The sequence below is a fragment of the Mus caroli genome, chromosome 4 (assembly GCF_900094665.2).
Source record: "Mus caroli chromosome 4, CAROLI_EIJ_v1.1, whole genome shotgun sequence".
NCBI classification, from domain to species: domain Eukaryota; kingdom Metazoa; phylum Chordata; class Mammalia; order Rodentia; family Muridae; genus Mus; species Mus caroli.
This window is the reverse complement of record NC_034573.1, coordinates 89,086,224-89,104,309: the sequence shown is the minus strand read 5'-3', so window position 1 is coordinate 89,104,309 and position 18,086 is coordinate 89,086,224. Positions and strand designations below refer to the sequence as shown.

The 18,086-nt window shown below is 37.6% G+C and overlaps 2 non-coding genes across 2 annotated transcripts; both read right to left on the bottom strand.

Moving 5' to 3' along the window:
- Positions 1–9,050: 9,050 nt before the first annotated feature.
- On the bottom strand, positions 9,051–9,113 carry LOC115030945. Its single transcript, XR_003836542.1, has one exon. It is a non-coding gene; the product is annotated as a U7 small nuclear RNA (small nuclear RNA).
- A 9-nt stretch (positions 9,114–9,122) lies between these two features.
- On the bottom strand, positions 9,123–9,185 carry LOC115030951. Its single transcript, XR_003836547.1, has one exon. It is a non-coding gene; the product is annotated as a U7 small nuclear RNA (small nuclear RNA).
- Positions 9,186–18,086: the final 8,901 nt, after the last annotated feature.

The window sequence follows — 18,086 nt, the reverse complement described above, 5'->3', positions numbered from 1 at the left end:
AGAGAGAGAGAGAGAGAGAGAGAGAGAGAGAGAGAGAGAGAGAGAAAGATTGTGTATTTTGTTTGTCTGTTTACTAATTAACTATTTGTTCTTCTCTCGTATATTTTAATCTAACTGTTCTTTTCCCTTCCTTCTCTCCTGCTAGCTCCTCCCTCCTAGATCTCCTCTCCCCCCAGATCCTTTCCTCTTCTGTTTCCCTTCAGAAAAGTGCAGGACTCCCAGGGAATATTAATCAAGTATGGCATAGCAAACGAATATGAATTAAAACGAAATAGAACCAGCTATGAGGTTGCAAGTAGCAGATTTCAAATCAATGAAAACTACTCTTACACACACCTAGTATTAGTTTACAGGGCTAATCCACAAAAGAAGAATACTAACCCGAAATCTGTAGATTTGCTAAAACATAATACTGAAGTAGTTACATGATGTTTGATAACATAGATTGATAGAATTGAAGAAGGCAGACCAATCCATAGTTGTACCTGGAGCTTTAAGACTTCTCTGAAAGCTATTGCTAGAACAACTGAATAGAAAATAAGCAAGAATATCAAAAGCTGACAGCATTATATCCAATAGAAACACATTAGCACCAAAACCATACTAACCCGAATTGACAGAACACACATTTTTAAGGGCCCATAGAACATATAAGGAAATAGAGTATATTCTGAGCCATAAAATGACCCAAGTGAATTGAAAATAAATGATACAGAATTTGTTCTTTGACTAAAATGCAAGAAAGTTAACATATAGTTAACAGAAAAACCTCAAAATATCTAGTACCTAAGAAAAATACATTTCTAAAAATCTATAGCTTGTAGAGTTGACAAGAAAAATAAAAACATAGTAAATTTTACCAAAACACAAACAAACTCCCTTATCTTATGTCTCTTACAGATTGTTAAGAAAAATTACATCAGCCAGGTGGTGGTGGCACAAGCCTTTAATCCCAGCACTTGGGAGGCAGAGGCAGGTGGATTTCTGAGTTTGAGGCCAACCTGGTCCACAGAGTGAGTTTCAGGACAGCCAGGGCTACCCAGAGAAACCCTGTCTCAAAAAACTCAAACAAACAAACAAACAAACAAACAAACACCAAACCAAACAAAAAAAGAAAGAAAGAAAGAAAGAAAGAAAGAAAGAAAGAAAGAAAGAAAGAAAGAAAGAAAGAAAGAAAGAAAAATCACATCAAACTGAATCACCTTGAGCAGGAGACAATTGAGGGATTAGTTGCAAATTAGACATATACAGCAGAGTAATGAAAATTTGGATGTCTAGCTAAGAGGCACAAAGACTCAACGAAGACAAAAGTAATGCTTGCACTTTACTGAAAAGTGGTGTATGTGGTGTGTGTGTGTGTGTGTGTGTGTGTGTGTGTGTGTGTGTGTGTGTGTGTGGTGTGTGTGCCTGCATTTGGATTTATACAACAGTGTACATGAAAAAAAGAAAGACGGGGAATAGATTTTAAATATGGAAAACAACTAACAATTACATCTATAGGGTATGAGGAAATTGGGAGCTTTCTGTCTGCAAAAGTCCTCAAAATCACTCTGGTAAAGCAGGAAAAGGGATGCTGTAGCACATTTTCTGCATGAGACAGGTGACACACTAGGACGCCTTACCACACAACCAGACTGTGATATTAGAACAAGGAGCCTGGGGCACTCAGTCTGAAGCCATGTGTTCAATCTATTATTGTTGTTGTTGTTATTATTAATGTTATCATCATCATCACTATTAGTATTATATTTAAAATCCAGTCATTGCTCCCCCTCCCAGCCACCACCACAGTTCCTTCTCCTGTTCCTCCTCCCTCACCCTGTCTCTGAGAAGATGCTCCCCCCATTCCTCAGGCCTCCCACCTCCCTGGGATTTAAGTCTCTCAAGGATTAGGCGCATCTTCACCCACTGAGTCCAGACCAGACAGTCCTCTGCTAATATGCTTCAGGACATGTGTATGATGCCTGGTTGTTAGCTCAGTGTCAGGGAGCTCCTAGAGGTCTGGATCAATTGAGACTGTTGGTTTTCCTATGGGGTTGCTTTCCTCTTCAGCTTCTTCCATCCTTCCCTTAATTCAACCACAGGGATCTCCAACTTCATTTCAATGGTTGTATGTAAGTATCTGCATCTGTCTCAATCAGCTGCTAGTTGTGCCTCTCAGAGAACAGCCATTCGAGGCTCCTGTATATTGCTTAACTTAAATGGCTAAGGATGAGGTTTGACTGGTGGAGCTCATGCTAAATGGGCTTAAGATATGATCCTGACAGTTCTGGGAGACTTAGCAGGAGGAAAGTCCTGGATAAGCCTTCCAGACAGCTTTCTCCACTCTCCCTTGCTCTTTAATGATGCTTATTTTAAGTTTTCAGAATTCTGGGATTTATGATTACCTGAAGCTGATGTGGCAGTGAACAGCTAATTGCGTTTTTAAAGCAGAGATTCAGATTCCGTACTGTATCTATTCCTTCAGTCTGAGCCAGCCCAAGTCACACAGGCCTTCTAGCCGCCTCTTCCCTCCTGCCAGGGTTAATACAGAATCAATTACATCAGAGCCTCTGACTCTGAATCCTGGTTTGGACACATTTCCAGGTATAAGTCTCAGAAGTATATTTAGATCATTTTAATGACACCGGTAATATCTGAAAGCAAATTTTAATCTAGTTAGGAGTGGATCTTTATGCTTCCAGTCCCGGAGTTTTATGTAGGCTACACTTAAAAAAAATAGAATAATTTGCACATTAGTAAGATCTGCAATGAATTTGTGGCATATTATATGTTTCTTTTATTTATTTAAAAGCATGAGTTCATAAGCATACTCCAAAAAACAAAAGCAAAAACAAATATACCTCATCATGATCACTGGGTGTTAGTAGGACCCCAACTCTTCATTGAAAGAGAAGCAAATAGGAGGAAATAGCAACTATATGGCTTGTAGTTTCTGTGCCAACCATGTTTCAATGAATGACATCAATGACAGTGTTTGGGATCAGAGAGTGAGCCATCTGAGGCATGCGCTCAACCACTGGCCACACTGAAGACTCTGGAACAACTTATTTTGAATAATAGTTTCCATGAAAAAGTACAAGAGGCCTGAGAGAGTATCAGTCTTTTGTAATCCATCATGAGATGACCACAGGCATTAAGTCACATTTTCTGGGTGGGGGTGAGTACTTCGAGTGTAGAGAAATTGGACCAAATACTTCTGAAACATTGCTAAACCATTGGGATAGATTGTAGTTCCTTATCTTCTGCTGTATAGCATATATCAAATACATAAGTTTGGTGTATTGACTTTATTTCATAAAAAGATGTTTCAGTTTTATGTCAATTTTGCAGTTCAAAGTTTATAGAATAAATAGGCCTATGAACATGTTTTTACCAAGAAACAAATTGGAACTTTGAAACCAGGAAGTTTTAGCCCCCAAATCAATTCCCTAATAAGTTTCAGAATTATGTTGAAGTAAAAATAAAAGAACTAAAATATTTTAATGCCTTTGAATAATTTTCCTTTGAATGCATACCATATATATATATACTTAAGTGTCTACATGATCATCTTGCTGTGTTTGTGTATATGTCTGTGTTTCTATGTGTCTCAGTGTGTGTATATGTGTATTTACACATGTGTGTATATGTATATGTATATGTATATGTATATGTATATGTATATGTATATGTATATGTATATGTATATGTATATGTATATGTATGTGTATGTGTATGTGTATGTGTATGTGTATGTGTATGTGTATGTGTATGTGTATGTGTATGTGTATGTGTATGTGTATGTGTATGTNTGTGTATGTGTATGTGTATGTGTATGTGTATGTGTATGTGTATGTGTATGTATATGTATATGTATATGTATATATGTATATTTATGTGTGTGTATGAGTGTATTTGTCTGTGTATATGTGTATGTGTCTTGGTGTATCACTGCTATAGTGCACCTTTTCTTGTATCTTCTGTTTCTGATCCGTTCATTTTATACTTTGCCCTAAGCATCTAATTTGTTTTGTTTTAATTATTTTTGTTTACATTAGAATAAATGTATAATGTAATCTTGGGTCCAAAACATTACTTTAATTCTTAGCATGATCCCATACACTACTATCAGTTAGCTCTCTGACTCATACTTGTGGATCAAGATGTAATATCTCAGCTAGTGCTCCAACACCATGCCTGCTTGCCTACTTCCATGCAATCTGACATAATAGTCAAGAACTCTAACCCTCTGAAACTGCAAACCCTGATGCCCCCCACACACTATCTTTTCATCACTGCACAGGAACTTGGCTATTGTTATAGCAGGCCTGGCAGAGCTGTTTTTGAGAAAAATGGAGAAACTACAATTTTGGAATAGGAAAGCAGTTGAATACTGTATACAGGGCTTAACAACCCATCCTAGCAGAAGTTTGGAAGAAAGTTACTGAGATCAATATGAACTATGGAGGACAAGTAAAAGATGTTTCAAAGGGAAAAGTTATGCAAGTATTAGCAATGGGACTAGAGACCATTCTTTTAATATTTGGTCAAGGTACATAGCCACTTTCTATCCTCTAACTAAAACCTCCCTAGGGTTAAATCGAAACATAATGGACTAATTTCTTTGGCAGAGATTTCAGACACCCGAATATTAACTCTTATGATTATTAATAATCTACCTTATTGCAGGCTTACAATTTTTAAAAAAGAGGCAAGTGTAACAAAAATTAATGGAAAATGTATAGTTTGAGGAGAGAAACACACCAGAAAATTTAAGATTGAAGCCAAAGCTTAATGCCGAAAGAGAAGAAAAGAGTTTTAAACAGCCGGCTGCAAAAATGGAATAAGAGGAAGTGTACCCTCAGGGCTAGATCCCACACAACCTGCTTCCAAACAGGAAATGCCTGGGGAATTTTCTGCTCCGAAAAATGAACATTTATGCAAATGTGATTCAAGAAAGGGAGCAGGCTCCACCCAGCCTGGCAGTAGAACTTGATGCTTTTTCTATTTGGTTCTAGCTTTAGAGTCATAGAGGACACAGGAGAAGGGGTTGTAGGATTTCCCTCCATGGTTGAGGAAAGTCACTAAGGTCTGACATGTGGTAGAAGAATCTCTTCATGGAGGTCTTGAGAAACCATTGTGTGAAGCTGTGAAACTGAAGCCTGGATGGTGGAGATGCCAGAGCCATGGGATCTTAGGCAATGAGAACTGCAGAGAGAAGGAATGGAACCAGCCCAAGAAAGAGAAGTATGTTGCCGTCAGCAAAGCTAGCCAGGGTAAAGCCATGTAAGACTTTTGACATCAGACATGATACTACAGATTTGGAATCCGTCCCGTTAGGTTTCAATACTTTGGTCCCATATTTCCTCACTATACATCAAATCATCCATTTTCCAATGGTAAAGTTTATTCTCTGTCATTGTATGCTGTGGTTGTCTTTCTTTTTAGATTTTACAAGGGGCTACAATTAAGAGATTCCCTTGAGTCTGAGAAAAGACTGTACTTTTGAAATTTTACACTGTGAGAGAATATCCACTTGAACTGCTATTGTAACAGTGCCACAACTTGCTATGATAGCACAAAAATTCAGTGATTAGGCATCATTTTCCATCTGGACTATAAATTCTAACTAGATCCAGATTCAATATTTAGTAAGAAACATTTTCTTCTTTAATGAAAGAATACTATAGATAGAGTCTGGTGTGGTGCATCCAGGGCATCAAATGTGAAACTATCATGTGTGGAAAAGGAAGCAGATAGAGTCCTTTCATTTCACTATCTTTGCCCATAGCCACATTTCCTTGTCCATGTCTGGAGCATAGTTTGAAAATCACATGACTTGGGATTGCAGATATTGATCAGTCTTTAGGAGCATTTGCTGTGATTGCAGAGGACTACCGCTTGGTTTACAGCACACACATTGGGCAGCTTAAGCTACCTGCAATTCCATGGGCAGCTTAAGCTACCTGCAACTCCACCTAAAGAGGGACTAACATCATCTTCTGCTGTTCATTGGTACCCACATGCGTGAACACAGATATACATGCATAAACATAATTAAAACATAAAATAAATATTAGAGAGATGAACAATAGAACTAGGTGGTCTGTAAAGTTCCACTAGTCCAGACACTCACATGCAATTTACAGTGAATTGATTTGACTACTTTCCTAAACAGTATGCCCCCACCCAATTCCAGCAGCTACAGCACATATGTGTTGTTATTTATGTTTATTTTATAAAGATAGAAGTCAGTCAGCTTAGCTCTATATGCAATCTTATTAATGAAAAAATAATAATAGTATGCTTTGTTTGGCTTAGACATAGAATTACAGTCCATTGTTGAGGGGAGCCAGGGCAAGAACTTGAGGCAGAAACTTAGGGGCAGGAGCTGAAGCAAAAAACATGAAGCAAAAAACATCTTTCTGTCTCAGTCTCTTAGTATCATCTATTTATGTATCTATGAATCTCTCTCTCTCTCTCTCTCTCTCTCTCTCTCTCTCTCTCTCTCTCTCTCTCTCTCTCTCTCTCTCTCTCTCTCTCTCTCTCTCTTTGGATAGCTCATCTTCCTTCCCCATAAATCTTAAGTCCACCTTCCTAAGCTCTCTTTTTCCAGCTTCTCTGAGTTGACAACTGAAGCTAGCATTTGAAATGGTAGAATCCTGAAAATGCAGTAATAAGAGATTATGGATTTTGACTTGGATCGCTTTCATTAGGTTGTACAAGATCATTTTATAATCAATACAAGTCAAACCCATTAGTATATAATTCTGCTTCCTTTTATGCTGCTGTCTTTGTAAGAGTTTCTTTCTTTTTATAAAAAGATTTATTTATTTACATACTTTTATATAACTAAATTGTCACACTATCTTCTGTAATATTTATATCATTTGGAATTTGGGTCAGTAATGAAAGGAACTTTCTATATTGTCAATGTTCACTATTTTTGGAATTCTAGAAATTGTGTAGAGGTACTTCAGGTTCACTGAAGTTTAAATTTATTAGTGAAATATGATGTGAATAATTTTTAAATATATTTATTTGCCATCTGTATGTCTTCTGAGTTGAGTTGTCTCTTATTGTAGTTGGTCTATTTGTAAATATTTATTTGTTGTATGTGTCTAGAGTATATGCACACTTTTATGTACAGGCATATACATATATATTTCATGTGGGTATTTGTCTTTGCCCATTTCGTGATACTATAACCGAATATTGTGACGTGTATTTTTAAAATATTAGAAATATATTGATTATAATTCTGGTAACAGGATATCAAGATTCTGGGGTCTTAGAAGAATATTTTGCTATGACACATGATTTAATCAAATACATTTTAGTAATTTCCTCACATAGAATTTTATATAATTTGTTAAATTTTACCTACAAATTTTCCTTTTGTGGTGCTACTGAATAATGATAGCTTGATTTCAATTTCAAGTTCCACTTGTTCATTTTTGATACACAGTAACAAGATGGTTTTGTCTATAGTAATCTTATCTCTTTGCCACTGTGCTATGGTCTCCAATTATTTCTCATTCTTTTTTTTTTTCACTTATTTGCATTTTCTATACAGAGATCCAGGTCATCTGCAGAGAAAGATGGGTTTTATTCCTTCCTGATCATACTACATATTATTTATTTACCTGCTGTAATTGTTGTAATCTCATGTTGGAACCCAGACCAACTCAAGATACTCTCAGAGTCCCTCATGAAATGACAGAGAGGAAGCTAGTTCTATGTCCTTGTCCAAGGGAAGATCTGAAAAGGTGCAGTCTATGGCTAGTGACAGGGCTTCCTGCAGTCAAGGTTGCAGTTCCAGGGAACCTAACTCTTCGCCTGGAGCTGTGGTTATCAATCTTCAGATAGCTGTGTCTGAAGTATTCTGTGTTCTCTTTGTCAATATTGCTTAATTAGTCTTCTTCTTACTCTGTCTCATTTTCCCTTGTGAACAGTTTATATGATGTTTTATTTCTTAATAAACTTGCTTGGCATAAGACATAACTTGTTCAAGACCTTATGACCCCAACATTCTTGTCACTATTATTTCTGATCTCCTAGTCCTGCTCAGAAATGTGTCCCTGAGGGATAACCTTCTGTTCCAGGTCAACCCAAGACTTCTAGTGTATTGTGGGAAAGCATTGGTGAAGAAGAACACAAGGCCGTGCCTTTGTTATTAGTCAGAAGTATTTCAACTTCTCACTCTAAGTATGAAAATAACTTAAGAGAAATTTCTCTCTATTCTTTATTTTTTTAATGATAGATAGGTTTTTGTTCAATGCCTTTCCTTCATCTACTGATACAATAATGTGGTTTTATTCTTCATAACTCTGTTAGAGTGATGGGAATAATAATAATTAATTTTTGAGTGCTGAACCAGATATATTTTCTTGCCTGTAATTAATACCACAAGCTTGTTTGGGTGCAATCCATTTTATGAAATTAGTGTTTCAACATGATAATATATTATTTGTGACTTTTGCATCTATATCCATATTGAATGCTTGTTGAACTTTGGATTCTTGGATTTTTCTTAATGTTGTGACCTGCCATTTACACTATAGTTATGATGGTCTCATAGAATGTGCTTTTCTATCCTAAAAGAGACAACACATACCTACTTCCTTAATTTTTCATTTAAATTCCCTTTCTCCCTCTCTCCCCTTCTTTATTTTTCATTCTTTTACAAATAAATATCCTTTCATTCATTCATTCACTTTACATCCCAATTGCTGTGCCCTCCAGGTCCCGCTCTCATACAGTCCCTCCCCACACTCCATCCCATTCTCCTCTGAGAGTGTGTCAGCTTCCTCTGTGTATCTCCCTTGACCCTAGCACATCAAGTCTCTTCAGGTCTAGATACATCGTCTTTCACTGAGTCCAAAAAAGGCAACCCAGTTAGGGGGAGTGTATTACATAGACAGGCAACTGCAGAGGATCAGATTCATCTGGGTCAAGGGTCCTGAGAGAGGGTTGTTTGGGAACAGTGGAAGAAACAACTCAAAGTCAGTGATGGAGTGCAGCCTGATAGCTCTGTAGTTGGCTCAAAATATTTCTCTAGGTATTTCATGGGTTTTCCGATCAAAATCAGAAAACCTACTGGACAAAATTGTAAAAGTGTAATAATTTTCTGGATAGCTTTGGAGTTTTCTGACCAAAGTCAGAAAATCTGCAAGAAAATTTCTAAAATAGTTGTAATAGCCCTCTGGATAGGTCAGCTCTTACATTCCAACCAGTCTTTTATTTACATATCAATTCAGTCCTTTACCCCAGGTTCCCTTTTGTTGTTCCCACAAAACAACACAAACAATAAGCTTTGCTGGGAGGGATCCTGCCCTGAAGTCACCACTCCCACCATTCTTGGAACTATACTCACTCTGTCCCAGGCTGACCTTGATCTCAGAAGTCTGCCTGCCTTTGTAAACACACACACACACACACACACACACACACACACACACACACACACACACACACAAGCTTAGCTGGGTATGATCCCACCCAGAAATCAGAGCTCCCTTACCTCCTGGCTCTACTTTAATACTTGAGCTATGAGTCATGTTTATTAACTATTCCTTTCCCTTTATAGACTCCATAGTGCAGCTGCCTCTGTTCTTCCAGGTCCATGAAGCCCCTCATACAATTCATATTGTATCATTATATTTTGCATAGTTAAGGAATCCTGTTTATTTTTGAACTCATGTTTTCAGAGCTCCTTTTCACAGTCTTAAGGGATACCTTTTTTCTGAGGAACATTAGACAGATTCTCACTTCCTGGACTCATGCTGATTCTAATTGTGATAGAGTCATTAACCTTGGCACAGAGAACAATCCATGAAACATGAAAAATGTTTACATTATTATGTAAACAAGCCTTTTACTTACAACTATCTTCTACACTAGAGGAACATGAAGATCTGCTGACTCTTATCTAGAGGCTGGAACTGAGTCATGGCCATTCCAGATCACAGCAAGGAAATAGCATTAGGGATAGCTCTGCTGCAGTTGACCTGGATCTCTGTATGAATGAGTAGCACATTTGCTACATATGTGCTGCGGGCCTAGGTCCAGCTCATGTATGGTCTTTGGTTGGTGGTTCAGTCTCACAGATTCCCCAAAGTGTACAGTTTAGTTGACTCTGTTGGTCTTCCTGGGGAGCTCATATCCCCTTCAGAGCCTTCGTTTCTTCACCCAACACTTCCATAATAGTCTCCCAGCTCCATCCAATGTTTGGCTCTGGGTCTCTGCATCTGTTTAAGTCAGATCCTTGGTGGAGCCTCTCAGAGGACAGTTATGTAAGGCTTTTGTCTGCAAGCATAACAATATTTATTAATAGTGTCAGAGGCTAGTATTTGCCCATGGGATTGGTCTCAATTTGAGATGATTATTGGTTGGCTAGTCCGCTGTCTCTGCTCCATCTATGGCTCTACATTTCTTGTAGAAAGGATAAAGTTGAGACCAAAAGTTTCGTGGGTTGGTTGGTGTCCCTATTGCTCCACTGGTGTTCCTGCCTGACATTAGGAGGTATACTCTTTAGGTTCCATATTTCCACTGCTGTGAGTCTCATCTAAGGTCACCCTCATTTATCCTTGGGAGTCTCCTCCTCCAAAGTCTCTGACATATCTTAAGATGCCTCCTACCTTATTACCCATGTTGCTGATTTCTTTTCATTCTCCTGGCCCTCTGTCCCTTTGGCCCTCTTGCCCTCTTTCCTCTTTTCCCACATGTAATCACTGTCACCCCATTCCTCTCCCATTCCCCTCTCTCATTCAGTTCCCTCCCTCCATCTGCCTCCTATGATTATTTTATCTCCCTTTGGAATTGAGATTCAAGCATACTTGTTTGGACCTTCCTTCTTCTTTAGCTTTTTTGGGTCTGTAGAGTGTAGTGTAAGTATCCTTTACTTTATGAGTACTATCCATTTATAAGTGAGTACATAATATGCATGCAGGTTTTGGGTTTGGCTTACCTTACCCAGGATAATAATCTCAATTTCCATCATTTGCCTACAAATTTCATGGCATCTTTATTTTTAGTGGCTGAATAATATTCCATTGTGTAGATGTACCACATTTTTGTTATTCTTCAGTTGAGGGGCATCTAGGTTGTTTCCAGTTTCTGGCTATTATGAATAAAGCTGCTATAAATATAGGTGAACAGATGTCCTTGTGTTATGGTTGACCATCTTTTGGGTTTATGCGCAGGAGTGGAATAGCTGGGTTTTGAGATAGAAGTGTTCTCAGTTTTCAGAGAAACCACCAAGTTTATTTCTAAAATGGTTATACAGGTTTGCATTACCACCAGCAATGGAGGAGTGTTCCTTTTGTTCCACATCCTCACCAGCATGTGCTATCTCTTGAGGTTTTGTTCTTAGCCCTTCTGACAGGTGTGAGATAGGATCTCAGAGTTGTTTTAATTTGCATTTCCTTAATGACTAAGGACTTAGAACATTTCTTTAAGTAGATCTCAGACATTAGAGATTCTTCTGAGAATTTTATGTTTAGCTCTGTACCCCATTTTTAAATTGGGTTGTTTGGGTTTTTGTTGTTGTCTAACTTCTTAAGTTCTTTATATATTTTGCATATTAACTCTCTATCAAATATAAGGATGGTAAAGATCCTTTCACAATCTGTAGGCTGTCAATTTTTTTCTATTTATACTGTCCTTTGCCTTGCAGAAACATTTCAATTTCATGAGTTCCTATGTATCAATTAGATACATCTTAGATGATGAGTCATTGGTATTATATTCATGAAGTTGTCCACTGTATCAATGAGTTCAAGGCTACTACTCACTTTCTGGTCTGTTAGATTTAGTGTATCCAGTTTTATATTGAGGTCTTTGATCTACTTCGATATGAGGTTTGTGCACAATGATAAAGACTTATTTGTATTTTTTCACATGCATACATCCCGTCGTAAGACTAACACCATTTCTCAAAGATGTTTTCCTTTTTCCATTGCATGCATTTTGCCTTTATAAAAATTCAAGTGTCTATAGGTGTGTGGGTTTATTTCAGGATCTTTGATTCCAAATCTTTTTTTTTTTTTTTTTTTTTTTTTTTTTTTTTTTTTTTTTTGGTTTTTTTCGAGACAGGGTTTCTCTGTGTAGCCCGGGCTGTCCTGGAACTCATTTTGTAGACCAGGCTGGCCTCGAACTCAGAAATCCGCCTGCCTCTGCCTCCCGAGTGCTGGGATTAAAGGCGTGCGCCACCATGCCCGGCTGATTCCAAATCTTTTGATCAACCTATCTGTTCCTTTATACTATGCAGTTCTTATTACTATTGCTCTCTAGGGCATCTTGAGGTTAGAGATGGTGATACCTCTAGATGTTCCAGCTGTTCTTTTATTGTCCAGGATTGTTTTACATATCCTGGATTTTTGTTTTTCCATATTAAGTTGGCAATTGCTATTCCAAGGTCTGTAAAGAGCTTTGTTGAAATTTTGATGGGAGGTGCATTGAATCTGTAGATTGTTTTTGGTAAGATGGCCATTTCCACTGCTATTCCTGCCTATCCAATGAGCATGGAGATCTATCTTCTGATATCCACATCAATTTCTTTCTTCAGCATTTTGAAGTTCTTGTCATATAGGTATTTCCTTTCTTGGTTAGAGTTGCATATGAAGATTTTTAATGTTATCTGTGGCTAATATAAATTGTGTTGTTTCTGTAATTTCTTTCTTGGCCCATTTATCATTTATGTAAAGGAAGGCTACAGATTCTTTTTAGTTAATTTTATATCCAGCCACTTTGACAAAGTGGTTTATCAGCTGTAGGAGTTCTCTGGTAGAATTTTGGTTGTAGCTTATATATACTATCCTATCATCTGCACATAATAATACTTTGACTTCTTTCTTTCCAGTGTGTATTGCCTTGATCTTGTTTATCTTTCTTACTACTATGGCTAGAACTTAAAAAACTATATTGAATGAGTTGTCTCTATTTAAAAGGCATCAATAACGTATTTAATTTTATTAATAGATATACATCTACATCCATTAAATTACCTATTCTTATGAGAATTTTAGCAATGTGACAACTAAGAGATGCTTCTATTTCTACGCTTTTGGGTTTATGATCATGCATTTTATAGTATTTTGGTATTGTTCGTTCAAGTATGAAGGATGTCTTAGGGTTTCATTGTTGTGAATGTACAACATAGCCAAGGTAAATCTTATAAAGAAAATCATTTAAATGAAGCTGGCTTAGAGTTTCAGAGGATCAGTCCATTATCATCAAGATGAGAAGCATAGCAGCATCTGGGATTACCTGATACTGAGAGATCCAATAGCTCTACATCTTGTTCAGAAGGTAGCTAGGAAGAGACTGTCTTCCACAGGCAGCCAGGAGGAGGTTTGGGATCATACTGCCCAAACTTGAACATATATATATGAGACTTCAAAATTCCACCTCCACAGTTACTTTTTTTTAAATTTATGAAGTGAGTCTCCTTTTATTGAAAATTTATGAGAATAATTACTTTTCCAACTAAGTTTCAGTGGACTGATGTCTGCAGAATAACCTCATTTCTGCTTGAATGATATTCAATCCTTACATGTTTCATTTTTTAAAACTATTTTTTATTAGATATTTTCTATTTACATTTCAAATGTTATCCCCTTTCCTAGTTTCCTCTCCAAAATTCCCCTATCCCTTCTCCCCTCCCCCTTCTCACCAACCCACCTACACCCTCTTTCTGGCCCTGGAAGTCCCCGGTACTGGGGCAAATAACCTTTACAGGAAAAAGGGCCTCTCCTCCCATTGATGACCAACTAGGCAATCCTCTACTACATATGCAGCTGGAGCCATGAGTCCCACCACATATTTTCTTTGGTTGGTGGTTTAGCCCCAGGGAGCTCTGGTGATATTGGTTAGTTCATATTGTTGTTCCTACTAGGGGGCTGCAAACCCCTTCAGCTCCTTGAGTACTTTATCTCCTTCATTGTGGACCCTGTGTTGGTCCAATAGATGGCTGTGAGCATCCACTTCTGTATTTGTCAGACACTGGCAAAGCCTCTCAGGAGACAGCTATATCAGGTTCCTGTCAGCAAGCTCTTCTTGGGATCTGCAATAGTGTCTGGGTTTACTGGTTGTTTATGGGATGGATCCCCAGGTGGGGCAGTCTATGGATGGTCATTCCTTCAGTCTCTGCTTCACACTTTGTCTCTGCAACACTTTGTGGGGCATTCAGTTATACCTAGAGAGCCTGGTTTCCAGTTGAGGCTAGATATTGAACCCCAGGACCCAGTGCTGATAATTCACCTATATGAGACAGAAGGAATTCCCTAATGCTCCTGGAACTCTGGCTTCTGTCTCAGTTACCACCCCCTACAGTCCCCTCAGGAGAAGCATAGCTTTTAGTCACATAGGCAATGTCCCAAGCTTCTGACCTTCAGGCTAAACTCCTCCCCAGTTATGTAGCAACAGTAAAGATATCAGCATACCTTAAGAGGGGTTGTTTGGCCCCTCCTCAGTCTCTTGCTCCCTAGCTCTTACTCCTCTTACTCCCCTTACTCTCCTCTCTCCTCTCCTCTCACTCTCTTACTCTCTAGCCTTTCTTCTCTCTTTTTCTTTCCCCCTTCTCTCCTCTTGGCCATGGCTTGTCTCTTTCTCTCTTTTACTTTTCTCTTTCCCCCTGCCTTTCTATAATAAAGTATTTGATGTTCTTGCAGAGACCAAAAATTCAACTCCCAATACGAACATCTATCAGGTGCCTCATAACTACCTATATTCCATCCAAGTCCAGGGACTATGACCCACACTATTCTGGGCTGTGTGGGATCTGCACACACATGTACTTGAATGAACACACACATGAGTATCAAAATATAAATATTTTATAAATGAGAAAGAGTTCATTTTGGATTACAATTTGATAGCCCGTTCTATCACACTGAGTATTGCATTGTATTAAGAGAGGAAGACATGAGAGTGAAAGCAGAAGGCTAGAATCAGGAAGCAGAAAGTGACTAGGAAATAGGATTAGGCTTCAGTGCCAGAGAAGCTCATCCACAGTGACTCATTTCTTCCAATGAGATTAATCTTTTTATATGTTACACAACACTTCCAAATAGCATCTCCAGCTGTGGCTATCACAAATATTGTATAAAATTTTTAAGCCAACAAAGAAAAATCTGAAGTGTTTTTATTGTTGTTGTTCAAAATTTCTCTTTTCAGATTGAAGATCTATTTTTAATAGGGTTTATTTTATTTTTGTTCAGTTTTCTTTGTTCATGTGTATTTAGATAGTAAGCCATTGTTGGAGAAATAGCTGACAATGAATACTTTCTCCATTTTGAGTCTATCTCTTTACTCATTAGAGCTTCCTTTGCTGTACAAGAGCTTCTTGTTTTCATGACATCCTTATTTCCTGCAGCACCGGATTGTTATTCACAACAAGCTTTTCTTTTATGTTGAAGAATGCTCTCTACATTTTCACAGTACCCAGTCCAACATTCAGATTGATTAGATTTGAGTTTTCTCAGGAGAAATAAGTTGCTTTTATTCTACATGTTGAGAACAGCCCCCACCCCCCAAGCCATTTGATATGTTTTGGGGTATAATTTTGGCATCTGTGTCAAATAGTGACACAGATATACGGAGGTATATCCAAGTCCTCAATTCTATTCCATTGCCTTATGTGTCTGTTCCAGTATCATCTGGCTTTTATTACTATGGCTCTAAAAATAAATAGAAATTAAATTTGGTGATACTTCCCAGAGTATTAATTTGTTTCAGTATTATTTTGGTGATTCATGGCCTTTTCTGTTCCCATATAAAAATTTAAGATTACTTCTTCTATGTATGTGAAGTATGGCCCTGGAATTTTTATTAGAGTTTCATTAGATTTAGATTGCTTTTAGTAGTAGAGTGGCTGTTTCAAGACATTAATTCTTTGAGTACTGAAGTTCTTTTCATCTCCACGTGTCTTCTTATATTTTGTCCTTTACTGTCAAACCTTTCAAATTGGATATTTTAAATTTTTTTTGGTTAGATTTATCCCTAGGTATTTATTTTTGTGGCTCTTGTTAGTTGGATTACTTCCATGATACCTTTTAACATCTGTTATGTTTTTTTTTCACCTTTTGAAACTAAAATAGTTACATAAATTTTCTCTTATTTTTCTTTCTTCCATCTAATATTTTCCATGTTTACTATCTTGCTTTCTTTCTCAAAAGTGGCCTTTCTCTTTAGTTGTTGTGATATATATTCAATAAACCATACATTATTTACTATATGTACATGCATTTATATATTGCTAAATATATAAGCAAATTGTACTTAGTACATATAGTTACTTGTATGTACATAATTCAGGGATGGACATTTGGTTTTAGGTAACCAATTTGTGTGATATTCCATGGCAAGAGGATTATTTGTCCCATTCTCAGCATTCTTTAGTCATCTATAATTTTATGGTTTGTTTGGGTTTTTGTGTGTTTTGTTTTGTTTTTGTCTAAAGTGGATCCCTGATGAGATTTTTCTATTAAAGGTGTCTATATAAAGATATATTAAAGGTGTCTATAAAAAGATATTGGTGTTATCCTTATTTGGGTCTAGTTTAGGTAGCCATGTTAATGAGACTCTGTGGGTCTCGCTTCTTTGAGATTTCTAGGAGACATAATCTCATAGCAGCTTCTACTTCCCAGAATCTTACAATATTGCCACTCCCTCTTCTGTTATAATCCCTGAGTCTTAGGTGCAGGTCCAAAAATTTCAATGCATCTATTGGAGATGGGATCCAAATAGTCATTTGCTTTTTGCCATTTTATCAGCTGTGATTTTCAGTAGTCATCTCTGAATGTTGAAAGGAGTCATGATTCTTTATTACACTCCTCCATTGTTATGCAGGATTGCTTCTAAATTCTATGTGTGAATTTTGTACCTTGCCACTTAGCTAATTTTTTTATTAATCAGCAATAGGAGAATGTTACATATAGACTCATAATATGCAAATAAAGATACTTTGACTTCTTTTCCTATTTATACACCCTTTTTGAACTCTTCAATGATACATTCATTATTCAAACTGTGTTGTTCTATTTCTGTGCTGTGATGGTTTGAATATGTTCAGCTCAGGGAGTGGGACTATTAGAAGCTGTAGCCCTGTTGGAGTAGGTGTGTCACTGTGTGTGTAGGCTATAAGACCCACATCCTAGCTACCTCGAAGCCAGTATTCTGCTAGCAGTCTTCAGATGTAGATGTAGAACTCTGAGCTCAGCTTGCACCATGCCTATATAATGTCAGGCTCTCTGCCTTGATAATAATGGACTGAATCTCTGAACCTGTAAACCAGTCTCAACTAAATATTGGTTATTTTATTATTATTATTATTATTATTTTGCTTTTGTATACTATCATATCAGGAGGAGTTTCTTTTTCTTTTTTTTAAATTAGGTATTTATTTCATTTACATTTCCAATGCTATCCCAAAAGTCCCCCCCACACTCTCCCACTTACTCTACCACCCACCCATTCCCACTTCTTGACCCTGGTGTTCCCCTGTACTGAGGCATATAAAGTTGGCATGACCAATGGGCCTCTCTTTCCACTGATGGCCGACTAGGCCATCTTCTGATTCATATGCAGCTAGAGACTCCATCTCCAGGGGGTACTGGTTAGTTCATATTGTTGTTTCACCAATAGGGTTGCAGATCCCCCCAGCTCCTTGGATACTTTCTCTAGCTCCTCCATTGGGGGCCCTGTGATCCATCTAATAGTTGACAGTGAGCATCCACTTCTGTGTTTGCTAGGCCCTGGCATAGTCTCACAAGAGACAGCTATATCTGGGGCATTGAGCAAATACTTGCTACTGTATGCAATGGTGTCAGCATTTGGAAGCTGATTATGGGATGGATACCCGGATATGGCAGTCTCTACATGGTCCATCCTTTCATCTCAGCTCCAAAGTTTGTCTCTGTAACTCCTTCCATGGGTGTTTTGTTCCCAATTCTAAGAAGGGCAAAGTGTCCATACTTTGGTCTTCGTTCTTCTTGAGTTTCATGCTTTTAGCAAATTGTATCTTATATCTTGGGTATCCTAAGTTTCTGGGCTAATATCCACTTATCAGTGAGTACATAGTGTGTGAGTTCCTTTGTGATTGG